General features: G+C 38.4%; 1 protein-coding gene and 1 pseudogene across 1 annotated transcript in view; both read left to right on the forward strand.

Annotated features, from left to right (window-relative positions):
• Window positions 1-26,060, forward strand: part of LOC125158496 (ubiquitin-conjugating enzyme E2 variant 1-like) — a 39,187-nt pseudogene extending 13,127 nt beyond the window's left edge.
• Window positions 1-27,220, forward strand: part of NPEPPS (aminopeptidase puromycin sensitive) — a 94,861-nt gene that overhangs the window by 23,576 nt on the left and 44,065 nt on the right. The window lies entirely within an intron of this gene.

Consider the following 27,220-nt stretch of genomic DNA (forward strand, 5'->3'; position numbering starts at 1 on the left):
TGCTCATCCCATCAAGTGCCTTTCTGAATGCTCCTTACCCATTTAGCCCACCTCCCCACACACAACCCCTCCAGCAACCCTCAGTTTATTCTCTGTATTTAAGAGTCTTATGTTTTGTCCCCTTACTTGTTTTTATGTTATTTTTGCTTCCCTTTCCTTATGTTCATCTGTTTTGTATCTTAAATGCCTCATAGGAGTGAAGTCGTATGATATTTGTCTTTCTCTGACTTAATTTCTCTTAGCATAATACCCTCTAGTTCCATCTGTGTAGTTGCAAATGGCAAGATTTCATTCTTTTTGAATGCTGAGTAATACTCCATTGTATATATATATACCACATCTTCTTTATCCACTCATCTGTCAATGGACATTTGGGCTCTTTCCATACTGTGGCTATTGTTGATGGCACTGCTGTAAACTTTGGGGTGCATGTGCCCCCCAGCACTATTTCTTTTTTAAAGATTACCTTTCCTTATTGAATACTTTTCGTACCCTTGTTGAAAATCATTTGATCATATATGCAAGAGTTTATTTCTGGGCTCTTGATTCTATTCCATTAGTCTGTATGTCTGTCTGTATGCTAGTACCACACTTTTTTTTTTTTTTTTTTTTTTTGGTTACTATACCTTTGTAATCAGGAAATGTGAAACTTCCAACTTTGTTTTTTTTTCAAGGTTGTTTTGGCTCTAAAGGTCTTTATGATATACTATGTGATTTTTTTGGATGGGTTATTAAATTTTTGCAAAAAACATTGTTGAGCTTTTGAGAGGAATTGTACTGAATCTATAGATTGGTTTGGATATTATGAACATCTTTTTTTTTTAATTAAAAACATTTTTTTAATGTTTGTTTATTTTTGGCAGGGGTGGGGCAAAGAAAGAGGGGGACAGAAGATCTGAAGTGGGCTCTATGCTGACAAGCAGGGAGCCTGACATGGGGCTCGAATTCACAAACCATAGATTATGACCTGAACTGAAGTTGGACACTTGACTGACTGAGCCACCCTGGTGCCTCTAAGTTTAAAAACATTTTTAAGTAATCTCTACACCCAAGGTGGGACTCAAACTCACAACCCTGAGATCAAGAGTCATACATGTTCTACTGACTGAGCCCACCAGGTGCCCCATGGATATTATGAGCATCTTAATATTGACTTTTGTTTTTTAATTTTTTTTTTTTAGCGTTTTATTTACTTTTGAGACAGAGAGAGACAGAGCATGAACGGGGGAGGATCAGAGAGAGAGGGAGACACAGAATCCGAAACGGGCTCCAGGCTCTGAGCTGTCAGCACAGAGCTGGATGTGGGGCTCGAACTCATGGACCGCGAGATCATGACCTGAGCCGAAGTCGGATGCTCAACCGACTGAGCCACCCAGGCGCCCCTTAATATTGACTTTTAATCATAAACAAGGGATGTCTTTCCATTTGTTTGTATATCTTCTTTAACTTCTTTTAGCAACATTTTTTAGTTTCGAGTGTATGAGTCTTTCACTTCCTTGGTTAAATTTGTTCCTGAGTATGTTTATATTATTTTTGATGTTATTGCAAATGAAATGGTTTTGTTAATTTCCTTTTGAAATTGTTCATTGTTAGTGTGTAGAAATACAACTGATTTCTGTATGTTGATTTTGTGTCCTACAACTTTGCTGAATTTGCTTATTCTTTTTTTTTTTTAATTTTTTTTTTCAACGTTTATTTATTTTTGGGACAGAGAGAGACAGAGCATGAACGGGGGAGGGGCAGAGAGAGAGGGAGACACAGAATCGGAAACAGGCTCCAGGCTCTGAGCCATCAGCCCAGAGCCTGACGCGGGGCTCGAACTCCCGGACCGCGAGATCGTGACCTGGCTGAAGTCAGACGCTTAACCGACTGCGCCACCCAGGCGCCCCTGAATTTGCTTATTCTAATAGTTTTTTTGTTGGAACCCTGAGGATTTTCTATATATAAGGTCATTTTTCTCTGAACAGAGAACATTTACTTCTTTCTTTACAATTTGAATGCTTTTTATTTCTCTTTCTTGCCTAATTACTCTGTCTAGAACCTCTAGTACTATGTTGGATAGAAGTGGCAAAAGCAGCCATCCTGTTTTATTCCTGACCTTAGGGGGAAAGCTTTCAATCTTTTATTAATAAGCGAGATCATCTTGATACAATTGAATCTGTTTGTTTTTTCTAAATTGCTCTTATTCCGGGTTTGTAGCCTGGTCAGGGGTGTTTACTAAGGTTTTCCTTTCCCTTTTGGGCCCTGAAATTCAGTATTTAGTTCCCTCCCGTCATAAAACTGCTGAAATCTAGGAGTCACCAAATGTCTTGAGGGAAAATTGAATAAAGAATGTTAGACAATCTGTTATTCCATTTTTCTGGGATATTGGCCATTTGAATTCTGGCTGCTTTGGTAGTTCTGAATTCCAATTTTTGTGTCTTCAGCCCAGCAAGACTGCTGCAAGCTTTATGGCTCTCCTTTCTTCATTGGCCTCTGTGTTCTGTTTAGGAGTCAGAAAATGCAGCAAGGGAATAAAGAACCTGTGAATATAGAGTTGTTCTTTGTGTGATTCCCATTCAAATACTTAAAAGTTCTTTAATCCGATTTTTATAAATGTTCTGATACCACCTAAGCTGTGATAGCCAGAAGCAGAAGTCTAGATGCATCATTTAAAAATGCGAAACATAACTGGGGCCTGGCTGGCTCAGTTGGTGGAGCATGTGACTCTTGATCTTGGGGTCGTGAGTTCAAGCCCCATATTGGGCTAAGAGCTTGCTTTAAAAAAAAAAAAGTGAGGGGCGCCTGGGTGGTGCAGTCGGTTAAGCGTCCGACTTCAGCCAGGTCACGATCTCGCGGTCCGTGAGTTCGAGCCCCGCGTCGGGCTCTGGGCTGATGGCTCAGAGCCTGGAGCCTGTTTCCGATTCTGTGTCTCCCTCTCTCTCTGCCCCTCCCCCGTTCATGCTCTGTCTCTCTCTGTCCCAAAAATAAATAAACGTTGAAAAAAAAATTAAAAAAAAAAAAAGTGAAACAATTCATTATGAGATCTGTAGAAGACGGTATTTCATTCAACTATTTGTTTAAAATATATTTTTTAAATGTTTTATTTATTTTGAGCGAGAGAGAGAGAGCGAGCATGAGTGGGGAGGGGTGGAGAGAGAGAGAGAGAGAGACAGAGACAGAGAGAGAGAGAGAGAGAGAGAGAGAGAGAGAATGAGAATCCCAAGCAGACTCTGTGCTTTCAGCACAGAGCTCCACGCAGGGCTTGATCTCACACCACGAGATCATGATCTGAGCCAAAATCAAGTCAGACACTTGAATGACTAAGCCACCCAGGTGCCCCTCATTCAGCTACTTGTAGGTACAATTATTGGCCTTAATCTGGATACACATTATCATCAGTATTAATATGATGGTTTAATGATCTGAAGATTGTTATTAAAGGTTAAAATACTTTGTAAACATTGCATACGAATAATTTTTAAAATGTGAACAATTACAAAACAGTTATAGGTTATCTTCATTAACATGATGTTTAATATATTATTTTATTTTTTTTTAATGACAAAGAAAGTTTATATTTGTTGTCATAAAATCAAACAACATAGAATATAAAATAAACAGTTGGGGTGCCTGAGTGGTTCAGTCGGTTAAGCATCTGACTCGATTTCAGCTCAGGTCATGAGGTCATGGTTCATGGGATTGAACCCCATGTCGGGCTTTGTGCTGACAGTATGGAGCTTGCTTGGGACTCTCTCCCTCTCTCTGCCCCTCCCCTGTGCTCACTTTCTCTTTCTCTCTCAAAATAAAAAAATAAACATTAAAAAAATAATAATATAAAATAAAAAGTCCTTTTTTTCCCTCCCTTCATTGTACCACCTACCCTCTAGCCCCAGAAGTAAGCACTGTTAATAATGTCATATGAATTATTTTATACGTGCAAATTTTTCCCTTTAATTTACAGAAGTGAGATTTTGATATACAGGGCTTTAGAACTTGCTTTTTTAAACTAAGATGATATTCACTTTTTAGGACAATATACATAGATCTGTCTCATAAAAACCTGGTATAAATGTGTCACTTTACAAGCCATTTCTTTCTTTTCTTTTTTAAAGTCGGCTCTACACCCAACGTGCATCTCGAACTCAAGACCCTGAGATAAAGAGTCACATACTCTCCCACCTGAGCCAGCCAGGAGCCCCCCCCAAAGCCATTTCTTAATGCACATTATCTCTCCCTTTTTTGGCTGTTGTAAACGGTAGTGCAAAGGATATCTTGTGTACCAGTGAGAATATAGTTATAAATTGTATTACGCATAAAAGTACTTTAAAAATTTTTAACACATATCAAATTATCTGTTGTAGCTATGATTATCAAGTATCCTTCCTAAAAAGTTGTGTCATTTTACATGCCTGTCAAGAATATAGGACTGTTCATATCCTTTTTAAAAAAAATTTTTTTTTAGTTTATTTATTTATTTTGAGAGAGAAAGAGTGGACAGAGAGGGAGCCAGAGTCCCAAACAGGCTCCACACCATCAGCACAGAGCCTGATGCGGGGCTTGAACCCACAAATTCTGAGATCATGACCTGAGCTGAAATTAAGAGCTGGATGCTTAACCAACTGAGCCACCCAGGCATCCCAGGACTGTTCATTTCCTTATATTGCCATTTATCCTGAGTATTGTTATCAATCTATACTGTCACCACACCGGATGTTATTATCAGTCTTTCTATTCTAATCTAAGAAATGAAAAAATAATATTTTTATTTGAACATTTTATTGTATAAATAAATACAGTATATAAAATGTATGTTCAAGCAATATAAAATTGGACAGAAATACTACAGATTTATAGTTGTTACAAAAAGTAAAAGGCCAATAAGTTGATGAAAAAATATTTAACCCTACTACTAACGGGTTCATAAAAAGCAGAACACAGTCTCGTACTCTTCATAGACATATAATATGAAGCAATTCTTTAGGAGGATATTTGATAATCATATCTACAGCAGGTAATTTGATATGTGTTAAAAATTTGACACAGTAGGGGTGCCTGGGTGGTTCATGGTTCTCTCTCTCTCTCTCTCAAAAATAAATAAACATTTTTTTAAAATTAATTGAAAAATTTTTAATGTTTATTTATTTATTTTTTTAAATTTTTTTTCAACGTTTATTTATTTTTGGGACAGAGAGAGACAGAGCATGAATGGGGGAGGGGCAGAGAGAGAGAGGGAGACACAGAATCGGAAACAGGCTCCAAGCTCTGAGCCATCAGCCCAGAGCCTGACGCGGGGCTCGAAGTCCTGGACCGCGAGATCGTGACCTGGCTGAAGTCGGACGCTTAACCAACTGCGCCACCCAGGCGCCCCTAATGTTTATTTTTTAGAGAGTGACAGAATGTGAATGGGGGAGGGGCAGAGAGAGAGAGGGAGACACAGAATCTGAAGCAGGCTCCAGGCTCAGAGCTGTCAGCACAGAGCCCAGCTTGGAGCTTGAACTCAAGAACTGTGAGATCATGATCTGAGCTGAAGTCAGATGTTTAACCAACTGAGACACCCAGGCGCCCCAAGATAAAATCTTAAATTTGTAATTCCTGATCTTATTAGGATATCTAAGTTTATATATGAAACTGTGTTTTGCTTTCTATACAAAATGTATGCATTTTAAAATAAGTAATCTGTAAGTACGATTAGCTCAACTTGGCGTCAGATTGAATATATTCTTGCATTAGAAGGAACAAATTGGGGGTGCCAGCTGAGCCAGCTCAGTTGAAAGAGCATATGACTCAGTCTTGGGATTGTGACTTCAAGTCCCATGTTGGGTGTAGAGATTAAATAATTTTTTTTTTTTAAAAAAGGAGGGACAAACGATACTGCTAGTCAACGCTTTTCTTCCTTTTTAGTACAAGTCAGAAATGAGAAACATGACGTTTGGAGTTGTGCACACTTAAATTCTTTCGCTTTCATTTTAGTTGGTTTTGAACGGTAATGGAAAACTCTGATAAGGAGTAGTCCAGGTTCCATACGGTTATGTACGAATATAAAGTATATCAGTGTATCATAGTTTCAAAATTTATCTTATCTGTATTTAGTGGGTTTTTAACGTTATTTAAACAGCTTTAACGTGATATGGATTACTTTAGTGGCTGTTGTTTTTAAGAATTTAGATAACTTGTCATTTGATTATAAAAGATACATTGGCTTCCTAAATTAGGTTAGGTTCCCTATAATCTGTAGACCAGGTTAGGGGCCCAGTCACGTGTGTCATTTTTCGTAATAATGATCATGTTTAGTAGTAATGATAAAAATACTGGAGAATTCATGGTTTATTGTATGCCAGGCAGAGTGTATTACATATTCATAGAGACAACAGCCTTAGGTACAGAGAGGTCATGTAATGTATGGTAGGTCATAAGACTGGTAATTGATGCAAATCCAGGTAGTTTGGCTTCTAGGGTCTACAGTCTGTTGCTGGTTATTAATTTAACGACACCATATTGTAAGTACTTGTTTGTGTCCATGCTTATTAGAATCTAAGTTCCTTAAGGACCAAGAGCCATGATTCCTTCTTTTTCCTCTGTGGTCTTTGATAGTATCTGATATATAATAGGTAAATATTTAGTAAAATGAAGTAAAATCTAAAGAGATGGAGTGTCATGTTTGTTAGGACTGAATTTCTTCATATGGTATTGACTTTTATGGGTAACAAAATTACATTATATTTGGGATTATTTTGTCATTGACTTTAATTTGTATTTTATTCCCTTTGAGGAATACAGTCAAAATATTTGCTAATTGTAAAGATTTTGTACTGGGGCACCTGGGTGGCTCTTCAGTTGAGTGTCTGACTCTTGATTTCAGCTCAGGTCATGATCCCAGGGTCAGAGGATTGAGCACCGCATGGGACTTTGCATTGAGTGTGGAGCCTGCTTAAGATTCTCTGAGTGCCCAGGTGGCTCAGTTGGTTGAGCGTCCATCTTTGGCTCATGTCATGACCTTGTGGTCTGTGAGTTTGAGACCCACATCTATCAGCACAGAGCCTGCTTTGGATCCTCTGTCCCCCTCTCTCTACACGTCTCCTGCTTGTGTGCTCTCTCTCTCAAAAATGAATAAACATTTTAAAAATTATTAAAAAAATAAACATTAAAAAAAAAGATTGTCCCTAAAGTTAGAAAGATGATTTTGTATAGTGTTTCATTTTTTTTTTTTTTTTTTTTATTTTTTTTTCAATGTTTATTTATTTTGGGACAGAGAGAGACAGAGCATGAACGGGGGAGGGGCAGAGAGAGAGGGAGACACAGAATCGGAAGCAGGCTCCAGGCTCTGAGCCATCAGCCCAGAGCCCGACGCGGGGCTCGAACTCACAGACCGCGAGATCGTGACCTGGCTGAAGTCGGACGCTCAACCGACTGCGCCACCCAGGCGCCCCTAGTGTTTCATTTTTTTTAAGTTTATTTGTTTTTGAGAAAGAGCACACGAATGTGAGTGGGGGAAGGCCAGAGAGAGAGGGAGATAATTTCAAGCAAGTTCTGCGCAGACAGCATAGATGTGGGGCTCAAACTCACGAACCATGAAATCATGACGTAGGCTGAAATCGAGAGTCAGATGCTTAACTGACTGAGCCACCCAGGCATCCCCAGTGTTTTAAATATTAAGACAATGAAGAGCATGAAAATTGTAAATTATGTAATTTTTGGATTAAATGGAAAAGAAAAATGGATTCTATAATTTTGTATTTGCTGAGTTCCCCACCCCCAGTTTTAATGAGGTATAATTAGCAAATAAAAATTATATATATATTTAAGATACATAGTTTGATGTTTCTTTTTTTTTTTTAATTTTTTTTTTTTCAACGTTTTTTTTTTAAATTTATTTTTGGGACAGAGCGAGAGAGAGCATGAACAGGGGAGGGGCAGAGAGAGAGGGAGACACAGAATCGGAAACAGGCTCCAGGCTCTGGGCCATCAGCCCAGAGCCTGACGCGGGGCTCAAACTCTCGGACCGCGAGATCATGACCTGGCTGAAGTCGGACGCTTAACCGACTGCGCCACCCAGGCGCCCCCATAGTTTGATGTTTTATGATACATAACATCATGAAGTAATCATCACAAGCTAATTAGCATATCTGTCACCTCACACAGTTAATTTTCTTCATTTCTTTTTTTTTGTGTGTGTGTGGTGAGAACATTTAAGATTTACCTTCTTATAAATTTCAACTATACAAAAACAGTTTTGTTAACTATAGTCACATTGCTATGTATTAGATCTCCAGAAGTATTCATCTTGCATAGCTGAAACTTTGTACATTGTAATTAATGTCTCCCCATCCCCCTAGCTCTTGGCAACCACCGTTGTACTCTCTGCTTCTGTTTGATTATTTTGAATTCCACATACAAGTAATAATTGCTCAGTATTTGTCTGTTTCTGGCCTGTTTCACTTAGCATAGTGTCCTCCAGGTTCATTCATGTTGTTCTCAAACATGTTCTCAAATGCCAGAATTTCCTTTTTTAAGGCTGAATAATATTCCATTATGTACATACACACACGTGCGCCCCCCCCCCCCCTTGTCTTTATCCATTCATCTAGGGGCAGATACTTAGGTTGTTTCCATGTCTTGCTGTTGTGAATAATGCTGCAATGAATGTGGGAGATACTGATCTCATTTCCTTTGTGTATACATCTAGAAGTGGGATTGCAAGATCATAAGATAGCTCTATTTTTTATTTTTTAAGTTTTTAAAATTTATTTATTTTGAGAGAGAGCATGTATGCACACATGAGCAGGGGAAGGGCAGAGAGAGAGAGGGAGAGAGAATCCCAAGCAGGCTCAGCACAGAGCCCAGCTCGGGACTTGATCTCATGAACTGTGACGTCATGACCTGAGCCAAAACCAAAAGTCAGCCACTTAACCAACTGAGCCACCCAGGCCACCCCTATTTTTAATTTTTTGAAGAACCTTCATAACTTTTCCATAATGGCTGTGCCAATTACATTTCTACTGGCACTATACAAGAGTTCTCTTTTTTCCACATCCTGCCACCACCTATTTATTATCTTTGTCTTTTTTTTTTCTTTTTTTTTTTTTTTTTTTCAACGTTTATTTATTTTTGGGACAGAGAGAGACAGAGCATGAACGGGGGAGGGGCAGAGAGAGAGGGAGACACAGAATCAGAAACAGGCTCCAGGCTCTGAGCCATCAGCCCAGAGCCCGACGCGGGGCTCGAACTCACGGACAGTGAGATCGTGACCTGGCTGAAGTCGGACGCTTAACCGACTGCGCCACCCGGGCGCCCCAGTATCTTTGTCTTTTTGATAGTATGTATGCTGTTCTTAAAGGCAAAGCTGGAAGAATTATTCTCCAAATCAGTGCTTCTTAACTTTTTTTTCCTCAAGACATTCATAGAAAATGATAATGTGTTCTTGGTATACTGGAAAGAAGAGTCTCACACAAGGAGGGTGACAGAAGTATCTTATTGTTCAAGCACTATCTGGCGGACCCAAGGGCCAAGGAAATCAGCATCTTGGCAGACTTGTAATTCATATTTGGAGCTGCCACAAAACACTGAAAAACTCTACTGTAAATTGTTTCAACATATTAACATTACAAAGGATCTTAGCTACTAAATCTCATGTAACAAAATATCATTTTATTTATTTATATATATATTTTTACATAAGTAATAACTTTATAAATTTACTGTACTTTTTAATAAATAGTTGATCCTTGAACATTGCGGGGTTTAGGGGCACCAACCTCCTGTGCAGTTGAAAATCTGCATATAATTTGGCTCCTCCAAAACTTAAGTACTGGTAGCATACTGTGTCTGGAAGACTCACCAGTAACCTAGAGTTAACACATATTTTGTGTAATATGTATCATATACTGTATTTCTACAATAAAGTAAGCTAAAGAAAAGAAAATGTTATTAAGAAAACCATAAGGTGGGAATGCAGTTTGTTGTAGCCACTGTGTAAAATAGTATATAGAGGTTCCTCAAAAAATTAAAAATATAATTGTCATATGATCCGGTAATTCCACTACTGAGTATTTGCCTAAAGAATATGAAAACACTAATTTGAAAGGATATATGCACCCCTATGTTAATTGCAGCATTATTTACAATTGTCAAATTGTGGAAGCAGCCCAGGTATCCATCAACGGATGAATGGATAAAGATGTAGTGTGTGTGTGTGCGCGTGCGCGTGCAGTGGAATATTACTCAGTCATTAAAACTGAAATCTTGCTATTGACAACAACATGGATGGAGCTGGAGAGCATTATGCTAAGAGAAATAAGTCAGAGAAGGACAAAACCCATATGATTTTACTCTTATATGGAATTTAAGAAACGAAACAAAGGGGGGAAAAAAGAAATTAAGAAACAAACTCTTTCATACTCTTTTTATTGAGAGAGAAAGAGGGGGCAAGTGAGCAAGGGGCAGAGAAAGAGGTAAAGAGAAGTGGGGCTCACCTGAAGCGGGGCTCATGCTCACCCAGGTGCCCCAAGAAACAGACTCTTAACTGTAGAGAACTAATTGATGGCTACAGGGCAGGGGGCGGGGGGAACAGGTGAAGGGGACGAAGAACACACTTGTCTTGATGAGCACCGAGAATGTGTAGAATTGCTGAACATCTATATTGTACACCTGAAACTAATATAACAGTGTATGTTAACTGTACTAGAATTAAAATACAATTTTAAAAATTGAAAATAAAAAAAGAAAACCATAAAGGAGAGAAAGTACATTTACAGTACTGTATTTATTAAAAAAATCCATGTAGAAGTTAACCTGCACAGTTCAAACTTGTGTTGCTCAGGATCAACCGTATTTTATTTCCTCATGACTTTTCTTTTTTCCCCTTCAGTCCCCAAGTCTTTTCAGTTTTATTAGTCTAAGAACCAACTTTTGTGTTATTTATTTATTCGTTTGTTTGTTTGTTTATTTATTTAGAGAACAAGCTGGGGAAGGGCAGAGGAGGGGGGCGGACAGAGGATCTAAAGTGGGCTATGTGCTGACAGCAGAGAGCTTGATGCGGGGCCTGAACTCACAAACCATGAGATCATGACCTGAGCTGAAGTCGGGTTCTTAACTGATTGAACCACCCAGCCAACTTTTGATTTTAAGTCCTCAATTGCATGTTTATTTTCTGTTTCCTTAACTTTTGCTCTTTATTATTTCCTTCTCCTTTCTTTAAGTTTGTTTTGCAGTTTTTTTTTTTTTTTTAACTTTTTGAGATGGTTGCTTGGCTTATTAGTTGCTTTTATAGTAATACATTCATTTAAAGCTAAAAAGTCTCCTTCTAAAAATATACCACTTTTAGGTGCATCCCACACTTTTTTTTAGTTTGTTTTGGGGAAAATTCTCCAGGTAGTGACTGTGGTTTGATGCAGCTGCAACTCCTCCTGCCTTCTCCTCTTTTTTTCTTTCCTTTTTTTAAATACAGCTTTATAAGGTTTATGTAATATTGGACATGTAATAAACCGTGTGTACTAAAATGTATAATTTGGGGGCACCTTGATGGGTCTGTCGGTTGAGTGTCTGACTCTTGATTTCAGCTCTGGTCATGATCTTACAGTTGTGAGATCCAGCCCCCTGTTGGGCTCTGCACTGGGTGTGGAGCCTGCTGAAGATTCTCTCTCTCCCTCTGCCCCTTCCCTGTTCACTGACTCGTGCTCTCTCTCTCTCTCTCTCTCTCTCTCTCTCTCTCTCTTAAAATAAATAAAATGTATAACTTGATACTTTTTGCCAATGGATACAACCAAGATAACATATCCATCACCCCTGCAGTGTTTCCTCATGCCCCTTTGTGATCCATTCTTCCCCTTCTCTCCCCATCTCCAGGCAACCACTGATCTGCTTCCACGTTTTTTTGACATACAGTGTCTTTATCATTCAGTTCAAAATACTTTCTGATTCATGGAATATTTAGATGTACCTGGAGCTTTTCTAGTAATTGTATTATGGTCAAGTAACACACTATTGGCATATCTGGGGGATAGTATAGGTTGGTTTGGTTCCAGGCCCCTGAAATAAAGTAAATCATCATGGTAACGTGAATCAAATGAGTTTTTTTTTTAGTTTTCCAGTGCATATAAAAGTTATGTTTACACTATACTATAGTCTGTTAAGTGTGCAGTAGCATTATGTGGTTAAAAAAACCCAAACAATGTATATACCTTAACTTAAAAATACTTCATTGCTAAAAAATGGTAATCATTATCAGAGCTTTTAACAAATCGTAATTTTTTTTTTTTTTTGCTGATGGAGAGTCTTGCTTTGATGTTGATAGATGCTGACTGATCTAAAGATTGAGGTGGCTGTGGCATTTTCTTTTTTATTTATTTAACGTTTATTTTTGAGAGAGAGAGAGAATGCGAGCAGAGGAGGGGCAGAGAGATGGGGGAGATAGAATCCCAAGTGGGCTCCATGGAGCCCGATTTGGGGCTCAATCTCACAAACCGTGAGATCATGACCTGAGCCAAAACCAAGAGTCTAGTGCTTAACTGACCGAGCTAGCCATCCAGATGCCCCTGTAGCATTTCCTTGAAATAAGACAACAATGAAGTTTGCTGCATTGGTTGACTCTTCCTTTCTTGAATGCTTTCTTTGTAGCATGTGATACTGTTTGATAGCATTTTACCCACAGTAGAACTTCTTTCAAAATTGGAATCAGTCCTCTCAAATCCTATTGTTGCTTTATCAGTGAAGTTTATGTAATATTCCAGATTGCTCTTGTCATTTCAACAGTTTTCAAAGTATCTTCACCAAGAGTTGATTCCATCTCAAGAAACCACTTTCTTTGCTTACCCATAGGAAGCAACTCCTCATCAGGGCACCTGGGTGGCTCAGTCCGTTAAGCATCTAACCTCAGCTCAGGTCATGATCTCACGGTTCGTGGGTTCGAGTCCTGTGTCCGGCTCTGTGCTGCCAGCTCAGAGCCTGGAGCCTGCTTCGGGTTCTGTGTCCTCCTTCTCTCTCTCTGCCCCTCCCCGACTTGTGTTCTGTCTCTTTCCCTCTCAAAAATAAACAAACATTAAAATATTTTTTTTTTCAAAGGAGCCACTTCTCATCCATTCATGCTTCATTATGAGATTGCAGCAGTTTACTCACACCTTCAGGCTCCATTTCTAGTTATTTTGCTGTTTCCATCACATCTGCATTCTGAGTGTACTCAACATTTATTGATTAGGTTAGTGGTCTTACATAGGTGCAGTTTGTGGCACCCCAAAACAATTATAATAGTTACATCAGAGATCACCATAACATATACAAGTTTGAAATATTTTAGGACTTATCAAAATGTGACACAGAGACATAAAGTAAGCAAATGCTTTGGGGGGAAAATGGGGCCAATAGACTTGTTCTACACAGGGTTGTCACAGACCTTCAATTTGTAAGCAAAGCATGATATCTGTGAAGGACAATAAAATGACGTATGCCCGTATATGATTTTACTTCTTTGGACTTTAAGACTTGCTCTTGCTTTATGGACCAAGATTTGGTCACTTCTTTTTTTTTTTTTTTTCCAACGTTTATTTATTTTTTTGGGACAGAGAGAGACAGAGCATGAACGGGGGAGGGGCAGAGAGAGAGGGAGACACAGAATCGGAAACAGGCTCTAGGCTCTGAGCCATCAGCCCAGAGCCTGACGCGGGGCTCGAACTCAGGGACCGCGAGATCGTGACCTGGCTGAAGTCGGACGCTTAACCGACTGCGCCACCCAGGCGCCCCTGGTCACTTCTAAAATGTTCGTGGGTGCTTGAAAAGAGTGTGGTTTTGTAATTGTTGGATGCACTGTTTTATATATGTCTTAACCAAATCAAGTTTGTTAATTTTGTTTAAATCTTCATTTTTACTGATTTTTCCCTGATTATTTTATGAATTATTGGTTGGTGTTTGTCACGATTTTTCTTATTCTTTACCTTTAACCTTTCTGAATGATTGTGTTTTAGGTATACCTCATGTAAAGAGCTCATTGTACTTTTTTTTCTTTGAGTTACAATCTGAAAACCTTTGTCTTCTAAATAAAGCTGCTAATCCATTTACATTTAATGTAATTACTGTAATTTTTCTTTAAATCTACCATATTTTATGTGTTTTGTCATATTCTTTTAATTAGAAAGGTCCTAAAAGTAATGCTTGTTTTTTGGATGTATGTCAGTACCCCTGGAATTACAACAGCCATCCCTAACTAAAAAAATCCAGTGGTAATTGATCATTTCACCCTTCTTCTGGACACTACAAGGATCTTAGGAGCACTTAATCTCCATGTATCTCCATCTGACTTACATGGTGTCATTGTGGTATAGTTTAATTTTCCTCTCTCTCTCCATTTTTAAAAATTTTAAGTCATAAGACATTATTTTGTTATATATAGTATAATATTTCCTTAGCTTTACCAAAATATTTGTTGTTTTGTTGTTCATCCTAGCAATCCTTTTAGAATTATTCTTTTTTGTTTGAAGAATACCTTTTACAATGTTTAGTATGGGTCTGTTGATGGCAAAGTCTCTGATTTTGCTTCTTTGAGCATATCTTTGCTTTATTTTTTTAGCCTTTATTTTAAATTCCTACCTTATTGGGGCACCTGGATGTCTCAGTTGGTTAAACCTCCAACTCTTGATCATGGCTCAGGACATGATCTCATGGTTCCTGGGATTGAGCCCCAAGTTGAGATCTGTGCTGGTAGCACGGACCCTGCTTGGGATTCTCTCTCTGTCCCTTTTTCTCTGCCCCTCCCCTGCTTGCTCTCTCTCTCTTTCAAATAAATAAAACATTAAAAAAATAAATTCCTACTTTATTGAAGTATAATTCACATGCAATAATATGTTAATTTTAAGATATTATTAACACTTAATTTTTAGTGTTCATCTTGCATTTTGGTGAGTTTTGACAGATGTGTATTACCAGTGTTATAATATTCATTTTTTAAAACAAAATTTAAAAAAAAATTTTTTTTTTACATTTATTTTTTGAGAAACAGTGAGACAAAGCGTGAGCGGGGGAGGGGCAGAGAGAGAAGGAGACACAGAATCTGAAGTAGGCTCCAGGCTCTGAGCAAGCAGTCAGCACGGAGCCTGATGTGGGGCTCGAACCCACGAACTGTGAGATCATGACTTGAGCCGAAGTCGGACGCTCAACTGACTGAGCCACCCAGGCACCCCTTAAAACAAAATTTTAAATACATGGGGCACCTGGGCGGCCCAGCCAGTTAAGTGTCTGACTTGGTTTCAGCTCAGGTCATGATCTCATCCGTGGCTTATGGGTTTGAGTTCCACTTTGGGCTCTGCACTGAAAGTGAGGGGTCTGCTTGGGATCCTGTTTCTTTCTCTCTCTCCCCCTCCCCCACCTCAAAAAATTAAATAAATAAATAAAAATTTAAGTAAAATCTACTTCCAATGTAGGGCCCAAACACATGACCCCGAGAGTTGCATGTTCTACCAACTAAACAAGCCAGGTGCCCCATAATATTCCTTTTTTTGTTTTTTAATTTGAGAGAGAGAGAGAGAGAGAGAGAGAGAGAGATCTTGAGCAGAGGACGGGGGCAGAGGGAGAGAGAGAGAATCCCAAACAGGCTTCATGCTCAATGTGAGCCTGACATGGGGCTTGATCCCACAATCCTGGGATCATGACCTGAGTTGAAATCAGAGTTGGATGCTCCACTGACTGAGCCACCCAAGCATCACCCCCCACCTTCATAGCATTCATTTTTGAAGAATTACTTTTCCTTGCCGTCAAATTCTAGATTGGCAGTTATTTTCTTTCAGTACATTGGCTATTTTATTCCACTGTCTTCCTCCTTCCATTGTTACCCTTACAAAGTCAGTTCTAGGCTATTATTTTTTTGACAGCAGCGCTCCCCTCACACTGAGTTCTTGGTTCCATGTTCTCTGTAGGTTCCCCTGTAATTCCTCCAGAATGGTGTGTTTTTTTTTTTCCCAGTGCAAAACCATTTTGGTTTTTATGAAAAAACAAGGTATGTTGCAAGTAGCAGGTGGCTATTGGAAGCGTCTGTTGAACTTTGGATTCTTTTTCATTGCACCATGAACTGCTTTCTGAAACCACAGAAACACTATGGTCGATAGGTTGCCATCTGAATAAACAAAACAAAACCTAATCACATTTGATTTAGTATTGAAATATATAGGCATATGTGGGTTATCTAGAATTATGTGGATTAGGTTGCCTAATTAGGTTACATACAGATGTGGCTTGGAAGAAATGATATTCTGAGTTCCAAATAGACCATTAATTTATTTTTATTTTTTAAAGTTTTTATCTAAATTCCAGTTAGTTAACATACAGTATAATATTAGTTTTAGGTATAGAATTTAGTTTTACATACAATGCCTAGGGCTCATCAGAACAAGTGCCCTCCATAATCCCCATCACCTATTTAACCCATCCCCCACCCACCTCCCCTATAGTAACTATCAGTTTTTTCTCTATAGTTAAGAGTCTGTTTCTTGGTTTCCCTCTCTTTTTTTCCTCCCACTGTGTTTTAAATTCCACATATGAGTATTTGTCTTTCTCTGACTGACTTATTTCACTTAACATAATCCTGTCTAGCTCCATCCACATTGATGCAAATAGCAAGATTTCATTCTTTTTTATGGTTGAGTAATATTCCATAGTGTGTGTGTGTGTGTGTGTGTGTGAGAGAGAGAGAGAGAGAGAGAGAGAGAGAGAGAGAAGACAGACAGATGTGTGTATACCCCACATCTTTGTCCATTCATCAGTCAATGGACAGACATTTGGACTCTTTCCATACTTTGGCTCTTGTTGGTAATGCTGCTGTAAACATCAGGGTGCGTGTATCCCTTTAAATTAGTATTTTTGTATCCTTTGGGTAAATACCTCCCTAGTGCAATTGCTGGGTCATAGGGTAGTTCTATTTTTAACTTTTTGAGGAACTGCGGTACTGTTTTCCAGAGTGGCTGCACCAGTTTGCGTTCCCACCAACAATGTAAGAGGATTCCCCTTTCTCTGCATCCTTGCCAACACCTGTTGTTTCTTGTGTTGTTAATTTTAGCCATTTTGATTAGTGTGAAATGATACCTCATTGTAGTTCTGATTTGTATTTCCCTGATGATGAGTGATGTTGAGCATCTTTTCATGTGTCTCTTGGTCATCTGCATGTCTTGTTTTGGAAAATGTCTCCAAATGACCATTTATAAAGGAACTTTTGAAGTACAGTTGAATTGGAACTTCTGTTACTGGCATTTTTAGAAGATTGTATACTTGTATCTCAGTATAATACGAGAACAGAATCCACTCGAAGCTTGTGTAGATGATGTAAGCTATAACAATTTTGGCTGACTTTATGTATTTTTTTTTCTATTTCAATCATTTTAAAAATGTGGCTTTCTGAGTATACTCTCTTGTATTTCTCTCTTTGTACTTCCTTTCCCGTGATTAAATTTCATCATGTTTAAACATAAAGAGGAAAAAAGTGTTGCATGGTTCAACTAATGTTTTACCTTTTAGTGCATGATGTTCATGCTCAAATATTAATATAGGAAGAGTTTTTTGATGCAGACAGAGAGGCCATATATAGAGGGCTAACATGAAAAAGTTAAATGGAGTGGAGAAGAGGTGCTTTTGTCCTAAACTTAATACTTATTGCTTCTGCTGAATTTTCCTGGTGAAACACCAACTTTAGTTAATTGAAAACTTAAAATTTTTTTCATGTTTATTATTTTTGAGAGAGAGCATGTGCAAGTGGGGGAAGGGCAGAGAGAGAGAGAGAGAGAGAGAGACAGACAGACAGACAGACAGACAGAGAGACAGAATCTGAAGCAGGCTCCAGGCTCTGAGTTGTCAGCACAGGGCCCAATGCATGGCTTGAACTTGCGAACTGTGAGATCATGACCTGAGCTGAAGTCTAATGAGCCACCCAGGCGCTCCAGAAACTTACTTTTTAATACAAAAGTAGTATTTCATGAAAAACTGAACTTTGCTTATTTTGGGGCTTGTTATAAATCAGTACATAAAAAGCTTCCTCATTTTTTAATGGTTAATTAGTATTCTGTGAAATGAATTTATCATAATTCATTAAGCCAGTCCACTGCTGATGGATATTTATATGGAATTCTATGCTGCAGTGAATAGTATTGTATATATCACACATCATTTTGCATATATGAGAAGGTATTTGGGATAAATTCCTGGAAGTTGAATTATTGGTTCAGAAGGTATATATATTTGTAATGTTGATTGATATTGTCAAATTGCACTTTATAGAGACTATACTAATATCCAGAAACTTGTTAATCAAACACTCTATTCAGTACCGTATCATCTCAAATTTTTTTATCTTTGGTAATCTGATAGGTAAAAGGTAATCTTATAATGCCTTTACTTTGTATTTCTTTATATTATCAAATTAAGAATCTGTGTGTTTTAAAAACCATTCATATTCGGGGCACCTGGGTGGCTCAGTCAGTTAAGCATCCAACTCTTGATTTCAACTCAGGTCATGATTTCATGGTCATGTATCAGGCTCTGGAGTGACTGCATGGAGCCTGTTTGGGAGCCTCTCTCTCACACTCTCTCTGCCCTCCCCTGCTCATGCTTTCTCTCTATCTCAAAATAAATAAACAATTAAAACAATTCTTGTTTGAATTTTCTGTGATGTGCCTGTTCATATCATTGCCCATTTTTAATCGGATGCTGTCCTTTTTTACTGATTTTTTTAAAAAAATCAATACTAAATCTAAGGGAGAGTAACCCTTTTTCTATCAGTGAGAGAGAGAGAGAGAGAGAGAGTGTGTGTGTGTGAGTCAGGAAGAGGGGCAAAAGGAGAGGAAGAGAGAATTCCAAGCAGGCTTCATGCTCAGTGCGGAGCCCAATATAGGGCTCGATCCCACAACCATGAGATCATGACCTGAGCTGAAACCAAGAGTTGGCCCCTTAACCAACTGAGCCACCCAGGTGCCCCTATGACTTCTAGATTTTAAGGCATGTTTAGAAAGGTTTTTCCAGGCATTGGTTATTTGTAAAAGGCAGTATTTTTATAGTTCTGGTTTTAAACATAAGTCTTTCTTCCACTTGGAATTTATTTTCATATTAGATATAAGGTATGAATCCAACTTAAATTTTTGCCACAACATCTTTTATGGAATAATCCATCTTTTCCCTCATATTCAAAATGCCACCTTTATTGTATGTTAAATCATATGTATTTGATTCTCCTTTTTACTTTCTGAATATTCTGTATTGCTAAGTGTAGTTCCATACTCAAAATTATTGTAATTTTGTAATATGTTTTAATAGCTATATAACAGGCCCTCTCATTACATTTCTTGTTCTGAATTCATTGAGTTTCTTATTTATTTTTACATATGAATATCAGTGTCAGATTGTCCCATTAAAAAAGAAAAACTTGGTATTTTTATTGGGATCATATGATATGTAACCTAAAGACAATAACAATGAGATTTATCCCTAAGATTATTATTTACCTTTCCATTGTTTGTCTTTTGTGTCTCTGAGTAGTGTTTGAAATTATCTTCATAAAGATTTTACACATTTCGGGTGCCTGGGTGGCTCATTTGTTAAGCATCTGACTTTGGCTCAGGTCATGATCTCACGGTTCATGAGTTCGAGTCCCACTTCAGGTGAGCACAAGCCCCATTTCAGGTGAGCTGCATTTCTGTCTCTCCCTGTCTCTCTCTCTCTCTCTCTCTCTCTCTCTCTCTCTCTCTCTCCCTCTCCCCCTCTCCCTCTCTCTCTCTCTCCCTCCCCCCCCTCACCCCCACCTGCCCTTCGCTCACTTGCACCCCCCCAAGGAAAAAAAAAGATTTTACACATTTCTTACTATATGTATTCCTAGGTGTTTTATACTTCTTGTTGCTATTATGAAGTCTTTTGTTATATCTTCTAGTTATGGCTCTTGATTTCTCTGTGTTAATTTTTTTTTAATGTAAACTCTACGCCCAATGTGGGGCTTGAATTCATGACTCTGAGATCAAGAGTCACATGCTCTACTGACTGAGTCAGCCAGGCACCTCCACTCTGTGTTAATTTTGTATCTTGTTTTACCTTACTGAATTTTTTAAATCATTTCTTTTCACTTGATTCTCTTGGATTTTCCTGAAATACAGTCTCATAACTGATACAGCTTTATCTATACTTACTAAGTTTTTACCAAGAGTGGCTGATGAACATTTAATCATGTTTTCAGCATCTATAGGGTAAACTATTTTTTTCTCTTAATCTGTTTTTACTGAACTAGTTTAGTTGTGTTTAAAGCAACTATAAGAAATGTTTTGGAGTTAGGATAGATGACACCCATCTGTTTTTAGTATGACTTGGCGTTTCCTTAAATTTTTTAGATCTTTTATCGTGAAAAATATTGTGTACCTCAAAAAAGTGCCTATGGCAATTGTACAGCTTAGTACTATAATCCTAAAGACCTATTACCATGCCCCTTTCTGATCACATCCCATCTTACCTTACTTTGACTTTCAAAGTAATGATTTTCTTCTTTTGCTTTATAGTGTGACAACATAAGTACACATTCATGAATAATATAGCTTAGTTTACGTTTTTTGTACTTTATATAAATGGAATCACACAGTAAAATACTGTATGGCTTCTTTTGCTCAATATTAAGTTTTTAAGATTTGCCCATACGTTGTATACAGCTGGAGTTTATTCTTTTTTTTTTAATTTTATTTTTTATTTTTATTTTTATTTTATTTATTTATTTATTTTTTATTTTTTAAAATTTACATCCAAATTAGTTACCATATAGTTCAACAATGATTTCAGGAGTAGATTCCTTAATGCCCCTTACCCATTTAGCCCATCCCCCCTCCCACAACCCCTCCAGTAACCGTCAGTTCTCCATATTTATGAGTCTCTTCTGTTTTGTCCCCCTCCCTGTTTTTATATTATTTTTGTTTCCCTTCCCTTATATTCATCTGTTTTGTCTCTTAAAGTCCTCATATGAGTGAAGTCATATGATTTTTGTCTTTCTCTGACTGACTAATTTCACTTAGCATAATACCTTCCAGTTCCATCCATGTAGTTGCAAATGGCACATATATGTGTGTGTGTGTGTGTGTGTATATACATATACACATATACACACACACACACACCACATTTTCTTTATCCATTCATCCATCGATGGACATTTGGGCTCTTTCCATACTTTAGCTATTGTTGATAGTGCTGCTATAAACATGGGGGTGCATGTGTCCCTTCGAAACAGCACACCTATATCCCGTGGATAAATGCCTAGTAGTGCAATTGCTGGGTCAGAGGGTAGTTCTATTTTTAGTTTTTTGAGGAACCTCCGTACTGTTTTCCAGAGTGGCTGCACCAGCTTGCATTCCCATGGAGTTTATTCTTTTTTGTCACTACCCTGCATTCCGTTATAGAAACATACCAAAATATATTTATCCTTTCTTCCATTGGTGGACATTGATGGACATCTGGATTGTTTTAGTTTGAGGCTATTGGGAACAATGTGGCTACATACTTTTTTTTTTTTTTAATGTTTATTTATTTTAGAGAGCAAGCTGGGGAGGGACAGAGAGAGACGGAGACAGAAGATCTGAAGCAGGTTCCACGCTGTCAGTGCAGAAATGGATGTGGGGTTCGAACTCACAAATCGATCATGACCTGAGCTGAAGTTGGACATTTAACCGACTGAGCCACCCAGATGCCCTGCTATGTATTTTCTTAATGTTCAGCCTGGTGCACATAGGCATACTTTGCCATAAAGTATATGCCTTGGAGTGGAGTTTCTGTGCTATAGGGTGTAATTATTTTCAAGGTATGTCAGTTACATTACCTCCAAGAGTGAGTTCCAGCTGCTCCACGGTCTTCGGTCTTTTTTTTTTTTTTTTTTTTTTTTTTCAAGTTTATTTAGTTAAGTAATCTCTACACATAACGTGGAGCTAGAACTCATGACCCTCACGAATTCACTGCTGCATGCTCTTCTATTAGGCCAGCCAGGCACCCCAGCTGCTTCACATTCTTATTAACACTTGGTGTTTTTAGACTTCTTGCTGTTAGCTAATCTGGTAGGTATGTAATGGTATCTGACTGAGGATTTAATTTTCATTTCCTGATTTTAATGAAGTTGGTTACCTTATTGTATATATATTGGGCATACATATTTCCTTTACTGTGTCAAAGTATTTTGCCTATTTTTATTCTGAGTTCTATGTCTTTTTCTTGGAATTTAAAGGAGTTCTTTTTATGTTCTGGATGTAAGTTCTTTGCCACTTATGTGTCACAAATATCTTCTGCATCTTAAGTTTAATTTTTTTAATTTTTTAAATTCTTTTTTTTTTTTGAGAGAGAGAGAGAGAGCAGGGGAGGGGCAGAGAGAGAGGGAGAGAGTGAATCCCAAACAAGCTCCATGCTGTCAGTGCAGAGCCCAATGCGGGGTTTGAACTCATGAACCGTGTAATCATAACCTGAGCCAAAATCAAGAGTCAGGTACTTAACTGACTGAGCCACCCAGATGCCCCTCCCTGCATCTTAACTTTATTAATGGTGCCTCTTAATGTACAGAAATTCTTATTTCATGAGAAATACAATTTATCATTTTTTTCTTTTTAAAAACTTTTTTAAAGATTTTATTTATTTTTTTTTTAATTTTTTTTTTTTCAACGTTTATTTATTTTTGGGACAGAGAGAGACAGAGCATGAACGGGGGAGGGGCAGAGAGAGAGGGAGACACAGAATCGGAAACAGGCTCCAGGCTCTGAGCCATCAGCCCAGAGCCCGACGCGGGGCTCGAACTCCCGGACCGCGAGATCGTGACCTGGCTGAAGTCGGATGTTTAACCGACTGCGCCACCCAGGCGCCCCTAAAGATTTTATTTTTAAATAATCTCTATACCCAGTGTGGGACTCGAACTCACAATCCTGAGATCAAGAGTCGCATGCTCTACTGACTGAGCCAGTCAGGCACCACCCCCCTCCCCTTTTCTTTTTCTTTGTGACTATTGTTTTTTGTCTTAAAAAAAAAAACAAAACTTTTTCGATTCTAATATCATGAAGATATCATCCATATTACCTTTTTATTTTTTATTAAAAAAAATTTTTTTTTTAACGTTTATTTACTTTTGAGACAGAGAGAGACAGAGCATGAATGGGGGAGGGTCAAAGAGAGAGAGGGAGACACAGAATCTGAAACAGGCTCCAGGCTCTGAGCTGTCAGCACAGAGCCCGACGCGGGGCTCGAACTCACGAGCCGTGAGATCATGACCTGAGCCGAAGTCGGATGCTTAACCGACTGAGCCACCCAGGCGCCCCCATATTACCTTTTTAAAAAAGTATTTATTTATTTTGAGAGAGAGCATGTAAGCGAGCAGGGGAGGTGCAGAGAGAGGGAGAGAGAGCAAATCCCAAGCAGGCTTTGCACTGACAGTGCAGAGCTGGATGCAGGTCTTGAACCCACAAACTGAGATCATGACCTGATCCAAAACCGAGAGTCGGATACTTAACCAACTGAGCCACCTAGGTGCCCCTATTATCTTTTTTTTTTTAAGTTTACTTATTTATTTTTAGAGAGAGTGAGAGCATGAGCATGAGCAGGGGAGGGGCAGAGAGATGAGGAGACAGAATCGCAAGCTCTGTGCTGTCAGCGCAGAGCCCCATGGGGCTCAATCACACAAACTGAGATCATGACCTGAGCCAAAACCAAGAGTCGGATGGTCAGTGGACTGAGCCACCCAAGTGCCCCCATCCATATTACCTTTGAAAAGTTTTGTTTTGATTTATATAATGTACTTCTTAAGGTATGGTATGAGTCCAGGTCCAGCTTGGTTTCTAACCCCCAAAGGGAATTGTGCCTTAGTACTTACTAGACTACTCAGTACTTACTAGACTTACTTACTAGAACATTATCCTTTCCCCACTGCTTTGTAGTGCTCCATTTGGTAGTTCATGTAATTGATACTTCTAGTATCTGTTGATTAGGATTTTGGTCAACCTTTTGTGAGGTTAGTGCTATGTTAAAATAGACTTGATTTTTTATTTTTTAATTTAATTTTGTTTAATTCCGGTATAGTTAACATACAGTATTATGTTAATTTTAGGTTAATTTAGCTCCACATAATTTAGGTTAATTTAGCTCCACATAATTTGAGTATTATGTGATTCAACAATTCTGTACATTACTCGGTGTTCATCCTGATAAGTGTACTCTTTAATCTCCCATCACTTGTTTCACCCATCCCCCTCACCCACCTCCCCTCTGGTTTGTTCAGTTTGTTCTCTGTCGTTAAGAGTCAGTTTCTTGGTTTCTCTCTTTGTCTCTTTTTTTTTTCTTTGTTCATTTGTTTTGTTTCTTAAATTCCACATATGAGTGAAATCATTTGTCTTTCTGTGACTGCGTTATTTCCCTTAGTATTATACCCTCTAGCACCATCCATACTGTTGCAAATGACAAGATTTCATTCCTTTTTATGGCTGAATAATAATAATCCGTTGTATGTATATATTCCACATCTCTATCCATTTATCTGTCAGTGGACACGTAGGTTACTTCCATAATTTGGCTATTGTAAATAATGCGATAAACATAGGGGTGCGCGTATGTATCCCTTTGAGTTAGTGTTTTTGTACTTTTTGGGTAAATATCCAGTAGTGCGATTCCTGGATCATATGGTATATTTTCAACTTTTTGAGGAACTTCCTTACTGTCTTCAACAGTGGCTGAACCAGTTTGCATTCCCACCAGCAGTACACGAGAGTCCCTTTTTCTCCAGATCCTTGCCAATGCTTGTGTCTTGTGTTTTTGATTTTAGCCATTCTGACCAGTGTGAGGTGATGGCTCGTGGTAGTTTGGATTTACATTTCCCCAATGACAAGTGATGTTAAGCGTCTTTTCATCTGACTGTTGGCCATGTGTATGTCTTTGGAGAAATGTCTATTCATGTCTTCTGCCCATTTTTTTTCAATATATGAAATTTATTGTCAAATTGGTTTCCATACAACACCCAGTGCTCATCCCAAAAGGTGCCCTCCTCAATACCCATCACCCACCCTCCCCTCCCTCCCACCCCCCAATTAACCCTCAGTTTGTTCTCAGTTTTTGAGAGTCTCTTATGCTTTGGCTCTCTCCCACTCTAACCTCTTTTTCTTCTGCCCATTTTTATATTAGATTATTTGCTTTTGGGGTGTTGAGTAAAAATAGATTTGGTTTTTATGACTACTAATATTTTTTAAAGTCAAGAAAAATATGAGATAGTTCAGCATGTAAATAATGTTTTATGTTCACATTGTGAATGCAAGAGATCAGAGAATCAGTGAGACCTACAGGAAGCCTGTGGTTCACAAAGGAAGGAAGCTATTTTATATATTCTTTATTTTTTATATCTATTATTTATGTAGCATAGTGTTGGTTGAATAAAAGGTTAAATTGAGATATAGGATTGTTAGCATATATGAACATATTTAGCAAATTTTCAATTAAGAAAAACTCATCTAGATTTTATTAAGTAAAGCAGGAGTTACCTTATAATTACCGATTGTGTTATCCACTGATAATACAGATTGGCTTTAATGATAATGGTAGGCTCCCTCATAGTGGTATGTGCTTATTTAAAAAAGGTATTAGGGGTGCCTGGGTGGCCCAGTCAGTAAAGCATCTGACTCTTGATCTCAGCTCAGGTCTTAATCTCAGGGTCATGAGTTCAAGCCCTGCATTAGGCTCTGCACTGGGCCTGAAGCCTACTTAAAATAGAAAAGAAAAAAGAATTAGTATTAGTGACATAAGATTGCAGCCATTATGGCCTTGGACAATTTATGAAAATCAAATATGCAGTCTTAAAATTAAATGTGAATATAAATACCCAGGAGTACCCCCATCTGTAAGATTTGTAATAAAAATTAATATGAATGGAGTTAAGAGTTCTAATGGAGTGGTGGACCCAAGAGACATATCAGTGTTAGCAGAATGGCAGAATTCATATAGCATCAAAGTTGTCCTGTGAGAGCTTCAGCGCCTAATGATGTCTAAAGAAAACGAAACTGCCTCAGCCACTGGAAGGACACTGTTACAAGTATTCAAAAAGAAAAACCACAGCCCCCTTCCCCCAGTTCGACTGACTGACTGGAAGAGTGTCCCATAATACAAGAGACTTTTTAAGAATTCAAATATATGATTACTACTCTTTTTTCTAACCTTTATTTTTTTTTTTTGAGTGACAGAGCATGAGCTGGGGAGAGGCAGAGAGAGAGAGACACAGAATCTGAAGGAGGCTTCAGGCTCAGAGCTAACATGGGGCTCCAACCCATGAACTGAGAGATCATGACCTGAGCAGAAGTCCAGTGCTCAACGGACTGAGCCACCCCATACAGGCACCCCATACTACCCTTTTTTTTCTAAGAGAATTTTAGAGGAGGGTTTATTCTTTTTTTTACACATGTAATATAGTTGCTATGTACACTTGAAAGCCCGTATTAGAATGGAATACAGCAATACAAAACTTGATTGTTGTTTTTAATTTTTTAATGTTTATTAATTTTTTGAGAGAGAAAGAGTGAGTGAGAAAGAGTGAGGGGCAGAGAGAGAGAGAGGGAAGCATACAATCCGAAGCAGGCTCCTGGCTCTGAGCTGTCAGCACAGAGCCTGACACGGGGCGTGAACCTATGAACTGCGAGATCATGACCTCAGTCAAAGTAGGACACTTAACCAACTGAGCCACCCAGGTGCCCCACAAAACTTGTTTCAATTTAAAAACTGCTATTCTTGGGGCACCTAGCTCGTTCAGTTGGTGGATCATGTGACTCTTTTTTTTTTTTTAAGTTCATTTATTTTGAGAGAGAAAGAAAGAGTGAGCAGGAGAGAGTCTGAGAGGTAAGGAGAGAAAGAATCCCAAGTAGGCTCTGCACGGTCAACACGAAGCCCACCGTGGGGCTTGATCCCATGAACCATGAGATCATGACCTGAGCTGAAATCAAGAATCCGATGCTCAACGACTGAGCCATCCATGCACCCCCAGAGGGGTACATTCTTAAACATTAAGGTGATTCTTGGTTTTCCTCTAGGCTAAGTATGATTCTATATATAGGAATCAAGTTAGAGCAAATCTCGAGTTTTTGCCAGCAAGTCATTTCAGTGAAGATTTCATCAGTATTGTATATATGCCAAGTCATGAGTTCTTTTCAAATTTAGGAGCTAGTTTATGACGGTAGAAACAATTTTGGCAGTAGGAAGGGAACTGAGTTCTAGTCCAACTATGTGACCTTAGGCAAATCATTAACTT

Source organism: Prionailurus viverrinus, unplaced genomic scaffold (genome assembly GCF_022837055.1).
Source record: "Prionailurus viverrinus isolate Anna unplaced genomic scaffold, UM_Priviv_1.0 scaffold_35, whole genome shotgun sequence".
In the NCBI taxonomy this organism is placed as follows: Eukaryota; Metazoa; Chordata; class Mammalia; order Carnivora; family Felidae; genus Prionailurus; species Prionailurus viverrinus.